The 14,108-nt window shown below is 52.2% G+C and overlaps 1 protein-coding gene across 8 annotated transcripts in view; it reads right to left on the reverse strand.

The window, feature by feature from the left end:
- GALNT6 (polypeptide N-acetylgalactosaminyltransferase 6) overlaps positions 1 to 13,869 on the reverse strand; it is a 37,854-nt gene extending 23,985 nt beyond the window's left edge. For 2 of the 8 annotated variants that reach the window (XM_045061815.1, XM_045061818.1), the window contains exons 1-2: positions 13,573 to 13,869; positions 3,495 to 3,617 (exon numbers count right to left, since the gene is read on the reverse strand). The gene's annotated coding sequence lies outside the window, so the exon portion shown is untranslated. Of the gene's footprint in view, positions 1 to 3,494; positions 3,618 to 6,979; positions 7,085 to 7,141; positions 7,654 to 7,742; positions 7,861 to 11,671; positions 11,808 to 13,572 lie in introns of those variants that run through there. The other 6 variants (XM_023257078.2, XM_045061819.1, XM_045061816.1 and 3 more) reach the window with 5 other exon arrangements.
- Positions 13,870 to 14,108: the final 239 nt, after the last annotated feature.

A 14,108-nucleotide genomic window follows, 5' to 3' on the forward strand; every position in this document is an offset into this window, starting at 1 on the left:
TAGAACTGTTATTCTTTATACCCTTACATATGTTTTATAAATATTCTTTTCTATCTACTCATATTTAATTTTTTAATGTTAAGTTTTGAGAGAGAGAGAGAGAGAAAGTGGGTAGGAGGGTAGGGGAGTAGGGAAGGAGCAGAGAGAGGGGGACAAAGGATCTGAAGAGGGCTCCACGCTGATAGCAGAGAGCCTGATGTGGGACTTGAACTCTGAACCACGAGATCAAGCCCTGAGCCGAAGTAGGATGCGTAACTGACTGAGCCACCCAGGCACACCTATCTACTTATATTTAGTTAAAAACAAACAAACCAACCCAGGGGCGCCTGGGTGGCTCAGCTGGCTAAGCGTCTGACTTTGGCTCAGGTCATGATCTCACGGTTCATGGGTTCGAGCCCCGCGTTGGGCTCTGTGCTGACAGCTCAGAGCCTGGAGCCTGCTTCGGATTCTGGGTCTCCCTCTCTCTGCCCCTCCCCCGCTCACGCTTTGTCTCTCTGTCTCTCTGAAAAATAAACATTAAAAAAAAACAAACAAACCACAAAAAAAAACCCGAAGGTTCTATAACATCTTCCAGACAGAGATGGGCTTATAGGTTTACCAGCTTCTGTCCTCAGGCACGTGGTCCCATGGCTCAGAGGATGAATGTTTGCCAAACTTTCTGTGGAGAACTCTAGATATTGGTGACAGTAGACCTGGGTACAAATTCTGTTCTGCCTCTTCTAGCAATAATAACACCTACCTTCTACGGTCGTTGTAAGGATTAAAGTACCATGTAATAATTCATGGAAAACGTTTAGCAGTCTCTGCACATAGCAAGTTCTCAAAAAGGGTTAGTTTCCGTTATTAGCATCTTGTGTGACCCTTGGACAAATTCATCTCTCGAAGGCTCAATTTCCTCATCTGTAAAGTGGGAGGTAACTAATACCTAACGCACAGGGTCACCATGAAGATTAAATCAGCGATAATGTAGGTACAGTGCTCGGCAGAGTGCCTGGCACGTACTAAGCCCTCAATAAATGCTATCAATTATTTCTATTATTATAATTAATAAATCCCTGCTCAGCTTCCCAGCAATTATCCTTGAGTACCTGGTCCTTGGCCAAAGCCACACTCATTACCCGTAGCGTGTCTTGTTGAAAAGTAATTCCAGTTGAGCTACTTAATGCTGTTATTTAAACACACAAGCTCCTTCCTGCCTGTGGGGAAAAGCCTCGTGTCTGGAGTCACTGGGATCTGTGGAATATGCATCCATCATGATCTCCAGAGGGAGCGGGGCTACACAGGTGGTTTTCTTTTACAACGTCAGATTCGACAGCATCAGCAAAAGTCACATAAAACGAAACCTCTTTGAGCAACTGTTTTGTATCAGGAGTTGTCTAGGAGACAGGAGGGGAAATGTGTTAATTCCGCCAGCAGTGATTGAATAGGGCAGGTACTCAGCCAGCCAGATTGGGGATGGCGAGAAGTGGGAGCTGATGCACTGAAATAAGAATATGCGGATTATGACCTGCGGAATGAGGTGGCCCAGGCCACCCACATGGCGTCTGTAGGTAGCTCCCTCAGCATCTGAGGTCCCACTTGGGGGAAGTGAAACCCGTGGGGTTATTCTGATTGAAGGCCGAGTTTCAACACACCCACACAAAGGAAGCAGAGGCACAAGATTTGTTATTACTTACAGGTCCCAGAAGCGAGGGGGCGCAATGAGCCAGGGGGAAGGGCTGTCCTCTGTCTGGGGTCACCAGGAAGCAGGAGACAGACATAGCTAGCTAGCACCTATACTTAAAGGCGACCGGGGCAGAGGTCACTATCTTCTCCCAGGCTTAACTCTAAGTAGTTATTATTTTTTTTAATGTTTATTTTTGGAAGAGAGTGGGAGCAGGGGAGAGGCAGAGAGAAAGGGGGACAGAGGATCCCAACTGGGCTCCACGCTGACAGCAGAGAGCCCGAGGTGGGGCTCGAACCCAGGAACCGTGAGATCATGACCTGAGCTGAAGTCGGATGCTCAATGGACTGAGCCACCCAGGCGCCGCCTAAGTGGTCATTTTAAAAGGTGCCCTGCTAAAAGCAAAGTGGGAACTTTTGGCAGGCATCCTGAACTTGAGTCCTTATCTAAATGTCCAGGCTGTGGATGTGAGTAGGGTTATCATACTGTAAAATGCCGAGGCAGCAACTCAGAAAAACAAAGCCTTCTTTCTCGAGAGCTGTTTTTCGCATCACACTGGGGGAGGCAGTGATGGGCAAGTCCAACCTTCAAGGAGCATACAGTCAATTGGGGAAGTCAGATTTTTTTTTAATTGAAGTATAGTTGATCTGGGAAGTCAGATTTTCAATGGAGATCAGCCAATGAGACAGGCATCCTGGGTGCCCAGGGAAAGTGGATGCAGGAAACTCAGCAAGTGGGGGAAGGTGACGTCTGTGAAGAGGTCTCACGGGGGGAGGAGCTTGGGCTGAGCACTGACTCACAAGTAGGAGCTGGCCAGGCCAGGTGAGTACCTTTCAGGCAGAGGGAACAGCACCAACTACGGCCTGGAGGTGGGAGAGAGCATGGCCAAGCAGAAAACTGCCAGTAGTTCGGTATGGTGGGAGCATGAAAATAGCCGAGGATGGGCCTGGAGAGGTGGCTGCAGGTAGGTCCCCATGCCAAGGAGTTTGCCCTTGACCTGAGGTATGGGAGCAACAAAAGATTAGCCAGGGCCCAGCATTACAGGGAAACAGCATGACAGCTGGTGGAGGGTGTCTAGGTGATGGATCTGATTGGCAGGTGGATGGCCAACCGAGAGGCGTGTCGGTGGCGGTGAGGGTCTGACCCAAGACAGCAGGAGTGTGGATGAGGAGGCAGGACCCGGTGCTAGGAAAACTCCCTTGGGTGATGGGACGGGACAATTTGCCCCAGTTGGGACACAGAGGGGTACAGAGCGGTATGAGAGAATTCCTCTCTCCAAGAGATCTTAAAATCTAGTTGGAGAATAAGAATTGCCAGCACTGGGTCCAGGTAGCACCTGTCCAGGGAAGACACGGGAACAGGAAAAAAAAAAAAAAAAAGGTCTTTCACCGAACACCCTTCTGCACTTTGAACCCTGACTACATTATCTACTCAAAAATTAATAAAATTAAAACTTCATAATAACAGCACAGGCAGTAAGGGCTGAGCTGGGAGACAGATCTCTCTGTGGGCTTGAAGGAGGCTTCAAGGAGGGAATGGGGATTCAGCGCAGACACAGGTTTCTGCCCTAGAGGTTGAGCCGCGCTGGGCCAGCACAAGGGGTTGAGCTAGACATCTCCTCGATTCTGGAACTGCCCCAGCTAAACCCAAACAACAGGGCCCGTAAGTGGGGAAGTGTTTGCCATGACAGTGTTGCCCCATCCTGCAGGCTGCATCTTCCCTGATGTTTTCTGTGTACCTTCCGACTCCAGCAAGAAAGAGGGCGCACAGTTAGGAACAAAGGCTTGGTAACAGCTTAGTTACCAGCTGCTGCCAAGTGCTCAAGACTCACCTCCTCCAGGAAGGCCTCCCTGACTGATTCACTCAGAATCACCCAGGTCACTCCAACTCCCTCGTCCTGGCATTGCCTCGTGGTCCTTTGCAGTGGGGTTCACCTTTGCTCCTTTTCTTTCCCCTGGAGAAAGAGACCTAGGGTTAAATTGAGTCCTTCCCAGGCATCCGCTCTCTCTCAATCCAGTCTGCCTGTCTAAGCCTTGCTCTCCGAAGTCTGCAGTTCCTCAAGGTACTAACCACATCCTGAAATGAAACGAGACACCTGTGATTAGCCGTGGCAGGAAGGGACTAGGTCTCTAGTTCGTTTGCTCAGCATGTGGGCAATAGGAAAGAGTCCCTTAGAAGAGACACACAATCGGATGGAAACTAGAAGACTTTGGGATGAAGGATTCCTGGCCTCTGCGTAGGAGATTCCCAGAAGTGTGGTTAGCAGGACTGGGGAGTCAGCCCTCCACCAGCCTGGTGAAGGAGTCGTCCCTAGTGTATGTAGTACTTGGTGAAGTCCAGGGCTTCCCAGGATCCTCACCCCAGTGTCTTCAATTGCCCCTCACCTTGAGGCTCCCACGCCTGACCTACAGGACCACTGGGCAAGGATGCCCATAGCCCTCATCCACTCATTCCCCTCCTGCTACTGCTGCACATTCATTCCCAACTCTTTTCCCTCCAGCCACCCTTGGTATTGCCACACATGGAACCATCTTGGTTTCAGTACTGAGAGGACGCCGGAAATCCTCTTCTTCCAGGAAGCTTCCCTAGATCGAACAAATGCAACCTGCTTCTCTGGCCCCACCAGCCAGAACACGAACTCACCTTCTGTCACTGGTATAAGGGACTTGAGGTTTTACCCACCCGAATGCCTGTCTAAGCACTGATTACAACCCATCATAGGATTGTGGAATAAATTTCAGGTGTTGCAAATCGGCATGAAAAACATTCTTTAAAAGATCAGAATAAAATAGAACAAAAAAGAAAGTCTCAAAGTGCCTCATATGCAATGGGGGTGAGTATTGTTTTGTTAAAATTTCATGTCAGTTATTACATATACATACAGTACAGTGAGTGTCTTAGCAGTTTGAAGCTTTAACAACTTCAGAAGGGTAAATACTACAAACTTAACATCAGTTGAAAATTTTTTACCTGATTTTTATGAATTTTGAATAACAAATTTTTGTTTTCATGCTGTTCTCCACCCATTGGAGACGATAAACATATCCCGACACAAAGTCAAAATGAAAAATGTGTTATTTAGGGGCGCCTGGATGGCTCAGTCGGTTAAGCGGCCGACTTCGGCTCAGGTCATGATCTCACGGTCCGTGAGTTCGAGCCCCGCGTCGGGCTCTGTGCTGACAGCTCAGAGCCTGGAGCCCGTTTCAGATTCTGTGTCTCCCTCTCTCTCTGACCCTCCCCCGTTCATGCTCTGTCTCTCCCTGTGTCAAAAATAAATAAACGTTAAAAAAAAAATTTTTTTTTAAATGTGTTATTTAAAATTCATAAAACTTTGGGGCGCCTGGTGGGTGGCTCAGTCAGTTAAGTGTCTGACTTCAGCTCAGGTCATGATCTTGCGGTCTGTGAGTTTGGGCCCCACATCGGGCTCTGTGCTGACAGCTCAGAGCCTGGAGCCTGCTTCAGGTTCTGTCTCCCTCTCTCTCTGCCCTTCCCCCACTCACTCTCCCTCTCTCAAAAATAAATAAACATTAAAAATTTTTTTTTAATTCATAAAACTTAAAGGTTAAGGAGATTTAAATTATTACCTTTTATTTAAAAAAAATTTTTTTTAACGTTTATTTATTTTTGAGACAGAAAGAGACAGAGCATGAACAGGGGAGGGGCAGAGAGAGAGGGAGACACAGAATCTGAAACGGGCTCCAGGCTCTGGGCTGTCAGTACAGAGCCGGATGTGGGGCTCAAACTCACAGACCGCGAGATCATGACCTGAGCCGAAGTCGGTCGCTCAACCGACTGAGCCACCCAGGCGCCCCTAAATCATTACATTTTAAATGAGGCTTTTTCTAGGGGTGCCTGGGTGGCTCAGTCGCTTAAGCATCTGACTTTGGCTCAAGTCATGATCTTGCAGTTTGTGAATTCGAGTTCTGCATCGGGCTCTGTGCTGACAGCTCAGAGCCTAGAGCCTGCTTTGGATTCTGTGTCTGCCTTGCTCTCTGCCCCTCCCCCGCTCAAGCTCTGTCTCTCTCTCTCTCTGTCAAAAATAAATAAACATTAAAAAAATGTTTAAATGACGCTTTCCTGTTAGTTTGTAGAATTCATACCTCTGACGTGATTACAGTGTAAAGGTGGGACTTTGGGGATACGCTGTCACATGGAAGCGGGCACTAGGTCTTGTAAAATGTCTTTCTTAGGGGTGCCTGGGTGGCTCAGTTGGTTAAGCGTTGGACCCTTGATTTGGGCTCAGGTCATAATCTCCTGGTTTGTGAGTTCGAGCCCCACGACTAACAGTGTGGGGCCTGCTTGGGATTCTCTGTCTCCCCCTCTCTCTGCCCCTTCCCACTTGTGTGTGCGTGCTCTCTCTCTCTCTCTCTGTCTCTCTCTCAAAATAAATAAATAAACTTAGGGGCACCTGGGTGGCTCAGTCGGTTAAGTGCCCGACTCTGGCTCAGGTCATGATCTCATGGTTCATGGGTTGGAGCCCCGCATCCGGCTCTGTGCTGACAGCTCAGAGCCTGGAGCCTGCTTCGGATTCTGGGTCTTCTCTCTCCCTGCCCCTCCCCCACCTGTGCTCTGTCTCTCTCTCTCTCTCTCTCTCTCTCTCTCTCTCTCTCTCTCTCTCTCAAAAATAAATAAACATTAAAAAAAAATTTTTTTAAATAAACTTAAAAAAAAATGTCTTTCTTATTTTGGCCCAGTCATAGAAGTTTGAAAGCAGGGCTGCAAGATCTGTTCTGTCACACCTTTGTGAACTCCTGGGCCAGACAGGCAGGTCGTTTTCACCTTTGTTCTCACTTGCAAAGCCTAGCACAGGGTTTTTTTCTGGAGTAGATGTTCCCTAAACTCTTGTTACATGAGATGATGCCTGAGGGGTTAAAGTGAGCTGTTCAAAGCTCCGAGGGAACGCGCTGCACTGGCTTCACCGAAAGATATTTTGGATGCGTTTACCACAGCAAGCATGTGAGTTACAGGATATTCTGTGGTCACGCATCAGCGTGCCGCTTTGGCTAGGTCTGCCCGCGAGCCCAGCACCCTCGTTTTACAGGAGAGGCCAGAGTGGCCAGGTGACTTCTGTAGTATCACACAGCCTGTGGCTCCCGGGGGCCAACGCCAGTCTCCCAGCTCCCAGGCCACTGCTCCGTTCCCACCTTCTGACCTCCCGGTTGTAGGTCGCCTGGGGGAACTGGAGACCGGTTTAGGCTCTTGCGCCCCAGGGGCCAGGCTGTTCCCGCACCCCCCCCCCCAGCCTCCCCACCACCCACTGCTCCGCTCTTACACTGCCCCTCCCCTCCCTGGCACCTGCCCTCCCCCAGATCCTACCTAGGACTACCGACAGATGCTTTAAAGATGCCAAAATTCTAAGTCCCAGGCAAAGTCTCAGCTTTTGTGAAAACCAACGGCAGCCAACCAGAACACGCCCTGGCCGGCCAGGTGGCCTTTTGGTAACAAAGTTTCTTTCTGTTTATCAGCAAAGCTGCTCACCTCCGGGAGACGTGGCAGCCAGGAAGTAGGCAGTCGACACCACCGCGGGGATGTTTGCTCAGGTTACTCACCCTACAGCTCAATTACAGGTTCTTCGACAAGTGCCGACTGTTGCCATTCTCTCACCGAGGGCACAGGTGTGTGGAGCTAGACATCCCGCTGGGGAGGGGACAGGTCAGGCTACTGGCGAGGGGGAGGGGGACCCGAGAGGCTGTTTGGGGCCAGAGGATTCTTTCTTCGCCACCAGCACTTCTTGCCATCAAACAGCACGCATTTCACTTCCTCTGTTCTCATGAGTAGCAAATTCTCTCCTCCAACCCGCCCCCCTGACCCTTCAGATTACAGAAGGCTGGGAGGTTTTCACTTTCCCCATAATTACACCTTCAGGGCACTTCAGCTGTTCCTTAAGACTCAGGCGGCAGTCCTGTGGCTTATTTTCCCAGAAAGATGCCCCGAAAGTTATTTCTGTAGCTAGTCTATCAAGTTTTTTTCCCCGTGGTGTCTAGGTTCGTTTTATGTTTGCATAAAATGTTAAGCCTAAGTTACCCAAACACGGATATTCCATTGAAAAACCCACCCCAAACTGGCTCCCAGGGTATACCTCGAACGGTGCTCGGCGAATGTTCGCTAATTTACTCCGAGGCTGTAAAAGCCACTGCAAATCAAAATAATACGTGACCGTAGTTGAGCAGCTCACGGGTTTTTCACCGGAGGGCCTCCAGGCCTGTCGGGTGGGGGCAGGGACTGAGCCTGGAGACTGCTGGCTCCTTCGGGGGTGGGGGGGAGGGAGGATGGAAGGGGGGGAGGGGTGGGGGAGGGGTTAACCGGAAGGGTACTCCCGAGGGCTTGGGCTGGTCCCCAGATTTGAGGAGGGGGTGGTGAGGGGAGAGGGCAGAACGGAGGTTTCTCCTTCTCTCCTCACCGCACGCTTTGCTCCAGGCTGTAGGACTGCGGTCCAGGACCACCTATCCTCACACACACCACACCCTGAACTCAGGGTCTATACCCTGCCCCCTCGGTGGGCCGGCCTTCCCAATTTCCCCAAGGCTGCCAGGAACATCGAAATCTTTGAAACGGCGCCTGCCCTTGCCCCGCTCCCAGGCAGGTACAAGGGCTCTCAGTGCCTTCTCAACGTCAGGTTCACTCCACGCCCACTCCCGGGTCCTGCTGATTCATTCCCTGCCTCCTGGATCCTCCTCTTCCTCTCTCTCACTCAAAACCGTCCTCTGAGACTGAATCCTTATCTCCCAACCTCTGGAGGATAAGCAGAAGCTGCCGGCGGCCTCCTTTGCCTCAGGCCTCTCTCCCTTTTACAATCTGAACAGCTGTATTCTTATTCCTTTAGTGACATTTGATTGTAGCAAAGACAGGGCCTGGGCTGTCAGCTTCCTGCTTGCCACTCGCCCTCATTGGCCTACCTTTTCCTCCTCACAGCCTTTTCCTTATATTCTTCTTCTTCTTTTTTTTTATTTTTAAAAAATTTTAAATTTTTTAATATTTATTTTTGAGAGAGAGAGAGCACGTGCGCGAGTGGGGGAGGGGCAGAGAGAGAGACACACAGAATCTGAAGCAGGCTCCAGGCTCTGAGCTGTTAGCAGAGACCAATGCGGGGCTCGTGAGATCATGACCTGAGCCCAAGTCGGATGTTTAACCGACTGAGCCACCCAGGTGCCCTTCCCTTATATTCTTGCTCAACAAGCTGTGTTCTATTCTCTTCAAATTCTTCCTCAGGCTCCCCTCCTCCAAGAAGCCTTCTTAGACTAAGGTGCCTCTTATCGCCCTCAGGATCCTGGTGCATTTGTTTCCAAATTTCACTGCCCAGGCTTCCCCTGGTGGGACTTCCCCACTAGATTTTGTGAGAGAGGGAGAGCCGGTAGGCCTAGACTCAGGTTACCTACATCCTGTTTGCTTTCTCCTTCCCAGTCCTTAAATCTCCTGGGCCTCGGTCTTCTGCCTCCAGAATGGTTTTCCCCAACAAACCCACCGAGCCTTCTAAGCCCCAACCAACCCACCTAAGCCTTCTAAGCCCCACAGCATCCCACAGCCCTGGGGAATTTGGTTGTGCTATTCTACTGCCTTGTTCTGTCTGTCCTTTGTTCTCTCTTATGGGTAGAGCTGAGGGTGAGGATTGGGTTTCTTCCTTCCTTCAAATCTATCTAGGGCTCAGGACCAGGTTGCCAAGGGTGTAGGAGAATAATGTGACCCCACAGGGCTCTCAGGTGCCACAAAAGAGTCTTCTGACGGTCCCTTTTCTCCCCAGACTGAACCCAACCTTGTTCACTGTGCAAGCCTTTGACACAGCACAATTACAGCATTGAGCACAACACAGAGACAGGCACTGCCCTGCACTTGACCTCTCATTTATTCAAACCCTCACTCTCATTCCCATTGAATGAGAACGGACATTTTGGGCTTTCTCAGAGTGGGCCAGAGGGCTGGATGAAGAGCCAAGTTCACCCAAGTCTTTGGCACGGCCATTCATTGGGTCCCTCTGGTGTCCGGACACCCTCTCTGATCCTCAGCTTCACTTCCAGAGCTGGCGAGGTCTGCATGAGCCAGAGGAGGCTAAGGGCAATACCACCACCATTTTTAATATCACCGCTCACCACGTCAAGTCAAGGGACAGTTATCTTTTCCATTTTACACAGAAGGAAACTGAAGCACAGGGAGGTTAAGTAACTTGACCAAGGTCACATAGCAAGGAAGGGGCAGAGGCAGGGTGTGCACTCAGTCCCACATCTCCAAAGCCCACTGTCTTCACCATGACCCCGCACTGCCTCCCATTTGGCTGGTGCTTGGAGCTTCGCCAAAGCACTTTCACATACACCTTCCATTTGCTCCCCACCCAGGGAGTGTTTATGTGACTTGGCCAGAGTTAGACAGCTAAATTAGAGACAGAGCTGAGTCAGCCGCCTGGATCCACAATACCTACTGCCTCCCTGCACGGGGAGACCCCTGGTCCTAGGGTTAGCTGCCCCCTCCTATTCCTGACTTCGGTTCTAGGCAATGGCTAGCTGGACTAAGACTGTGGTCATATCTCCTGTTCGTTTATCTCCCACCTGAACCTGGGCTAAGATGTTTCTGATCTCAGAGGGCATCCAGCATGCATCCGTGCCTCCCCTTATCAGCCGTGATGTTTCTCCATGCTGCTGTGGGTGGGCGTCTGCTGTCCTGAGCAGTGGTTACCAAGGACCAGGCCATCTCGGGCAGCTCAATATCCTTCACGGTTCTACCAGCTCCAGATGAGCTCTTCAATGTCTTTGACAGTCCTGTCCTTTCCGTCCCGACACCCCTGAAAGTAGTTTGCTCTTGTTCTGTGTGTCTAATGGTTGAAGAACAGGAAGGAACTGTTGAGGAACTAGGGAAGTACCTGCAAGGATACTGGCTTCTGCAGGATAATTTGAACCAACATCTATTTCAACCCCCTCACCTTACCTTGTACTATCCATGGCATGAATTTGCCTGTCTCATCCTTTTTACCCTTCCTAGGAGGGGTAGGGGATGAGGCTCCTGTGTTGGAGAGGTGAATAGGGCCTGTGTAGTGCACACACATCTCTGGCAAAATGAGCCCCAGGTTCTTTGGTGTGTCCAGAGTTATTAACCTCACCCAGTGCCTGTGTACTGCATCTGTGGGTCTGGAGGGGCAGCATTAAAACCTTTCCTGGGACCGTAGCCAATAGAGGGGGTCTGTTTTAAGCTTTGCTGGTAAAATGAACCCCCCTTCCTCCATAGACACAGGACAGCCCCATCCTACCCTCCGCAGAAGTCAGGGTCTGGGGTGACTAGCTTTGGGGGCAAGTAACAAACTGTTCCTCCTTTCAGTTAGCCTGGGGCTTGTCGGAACAAGTGACGGGGAAATAGGGAAGTTGGGGACAGTCACAGTCATGAACACCCAGCAGACTCCCTTCCCATAAAAACCACACAGCTCCCACTCCCCCAAGGCCCAAGACTCCAGAGAGAGGACATCTGAGACCCCACCTCTACTCAGGAGCAAGGTGGCGCTGGCAGGAGGATGCCTCTCTGAAAGATTTCCGAGGTGGAGCACGTGGGGTGGCCCACTCTGGGAAGAAGGGGGACGGAAAGAATACGGGGACGTGGGTGGGTAAAGGGAAAAGGCTGTAGAACCCCGGAGGGGCTGCTGTGGCTCGTCCCTCTCCCACCCCACCCCTTCACGTCCCAAAGGTCTGAACTTTTCATTCGTCTTTAAGCGAGGCGCGGAGGTGGGGGGGGGGGGGGGGTCGTACCGAGGGAGGAGCTAGAGGCCGCCACCACGGACGAGGACCCGTCTGGCCCAACCCCTTCATTTCACTACTGGGGGTGGCGAGAAGGAAGTGGTAAAGGAGAAGGTCGGCGGAGGAGGGAGGTGGGGAGCAAGGACCTGGCAGAAGCCAGTCCGACTAGGGGAAAGTCCCGAGCAGCGGGAGAGCTCTGAGCTCCAGGCCCGGCGGAGGGGGCGGGCGGAAGGGACGGGGGGAGGGGGTCGTCTATCGCGAGGGCCTGCGAGGGTCGCCGGCAGCTTCTGCCACTTACCTGGCGCGCGGAGGGAGAGCCGCAGCCGCTCGGCGGTGTGGCTCGCGGGTTTCCCGACGGGACGTCCTGGAGGGCGGGGCCGGGGCGGGTCCTGCACGGCCGCTGGGGCGCGCACTTCCCGCCGCTCCCGGGCTAGGGGCAGGCGGCCACCCGCAGCGCCCGGAGCTCTGCCGCGGGCGGCCGGGAGGCCGGCGGCCTGCTGGGGCGCGCCCCCTGCCCCAGGCTCCCCCTGCCCCCGCCCCGCCGCTGCTAGAAGCTTCTCCAGCTTCTCCTGGTCTCAGCCCACCCAGGGGTACCGTCCCCGCGGCCAGGCTCTCGGCGCCGAGAAAGATCGGAGGGTCCTAGTGGCTCCGAAGACTCCGAAGACGACAGGCATTAAGCCGAACCGCCGGCGGCGCGGAGCACTGTGCGCAGGGAACCGCAACGTGCGGCGCGCCGGCTCAGAGCGCTCGGGGCCGGGAGGCGGCGGCGCCGGAGGGCCAGAACGCGGCCGGGCGGCGGGAAGCCCCGGGGCTCCGTCCCAGGTTTGCTTCTCATTGGCGGGGTGGTCTCGGGCACATGACTCCTCCCCTCCATCCCCCGACGACTGCAGGTGTTAACTGTGGGCCGCGAACAACGCTCGGGGCTTCTGACGCCAGCTCTCGAGTCAACCCCAATCCCAGCGAGCGCGAAGGTTATGAGCCAGAATGTACCCGGGACGCGGCTGATTCCACAGCTAGAGTGCTGCGCTAAGTGTGGTTTCCGGAGCTGCAGCATCAGCATCCTCCGATAAGTTGTTAAGAGACGTAGATTGTTGGGTCCCACCCCAGACCTAAATAATAGGAAACTCTGGGGGATGGGGCCCGGCAACTTGGGTTTTTAAAAGTCCGCCAGGTAATTTTGGTGCCTGCTCAACTTTGAGACCCACTGAGTAAGCAGGGGCAGGGCTAGAATTAGAATCAATACATTCAGTTCCGAAGCACAAGCTCTGAATCCCCCTGCCTTAGCCTGGGGCTGCCCCAGAATTTCCCTCCAGCTGTAGGGTCCTGTGATGTCATCTTTTGGGTCCTTTATGGCAGTAATAGAGAAGTAACGTGGATGACCACAAACAGCTAGTAATTTAGAAATTTTCTATGGTAGAAACTTGGACCACTAATTCTGGTTTTCTTTTTGTTCGAGTGTTTATTTTTTTTTTAATGTTTATTTATTTTTGAGAATGAGAGAGAGAAAGAGGCAGAGTGTAAGCAAGGGAAGGGCAGAGAGAGAGGGAGACACAGAATCTGAAGCAGGCTCCAGGCTCCAACTGTCCGGACAGAGCCTGATGGGGTGCTCGAACCCACGAACCCCGAGGTCACGACTTGAGCCGAAGTCAGTCGCCCAACCAACTGAGCCACCCAGGCGCCCCTTGTCTGAGTGTTTAAATGCATTTGTGTTTCTAAGTCTGTAAGGCCTGGGAGCCATCGTGTACACAAGGGGTAAATCTGAGCAAGAAGACTGCTCTCAACAAGAACTGGGAAGGGCAGGGAAGCCCCTTGGGGATCCACGGTGCACCTGAGGGAAGTAATCTTGTTTTCAAATCTGGGACCCCGAGGCAGGATTGAGTTATTCAGAAGGAGGCCGGAGGTTTTTGGGTGATGGAGTCTGGAGAGATGAGATGAGGCCAGCGGAGGCTGGAGAAGACCTTGCCCAGCCATGAAGGATGGACTTCCCCAAAGGAGGCGAAAAGGGAGGCACCCATTCACTCTTGGCATGGTCCCCTCTCTCCTAACTCCAGGCCCTCCCATCCCCAACTCCCTTGCTTTCACATTAGACCCTGGGGTGTAAGCTTCTGAAGACAGATCTACAGAATTTACTTTGATCCTTTACAGGCCCTCAGGGCTGGAAGTCCCACCGCTCCAGCTGCCACCATTCTTGTCACTTACCTTACTCGACAGGTGTCTTACTCAGACGAATGGCATCTCCTGTGAAAGACTGTGGGCTGTTGCCCCTCGTTTGTGCTTTCTGGGGCTAGACAGTCCTGTACCATCTGACCCTTCGGTCTTTGGGGTTCCTCTAACTCTGCTCTGGGACCCTTGGGGTTGTGTGATCCTGGCCCAGCCCTTGGGCTTTAGCCGGAACTCAACTTGACCTGAGGGTGATAGGCTCGGCTGGACTCACAGCCTCCGTTCTTCCCCCAAGTCATGGCAGAGTCACAACCACTAACCCTAACCCGGAGTTCCCGAGAGGGTGGTGTCGGGCTTCTCAAGGAAGCCTCATCAGTCTGCGTCGTGTGCGCCGCATTCCAGAAGCAAATTACTCATCCCATTTTACTTCAGCTGACTCAAATTTCAGACATGACTTTGAGTCCTTAGAATAATTAGCTGCCTAATTTGGAGGTGCATGTAGTCTGCAGGATACGTGACCCACCCCTGATGTGTCATACACTGAGCTATTCTCTCCTAGCTGGAAGGATGGTGTG

This window comes from Felis catus, chromosome B4 (assembly GCF_018350175.1).
Source record: "Felis catus isolate Fca126 chromosome B4, F.catus_Fca126_mat1.0, whole genome shotgun sequence".
Taxonomy (NCBI): domain Eukaryota; kingdom Metazoa; phylum Chordata; class Mammalia; order Carnivora; family Felidae; genus Felis; species Felis catus.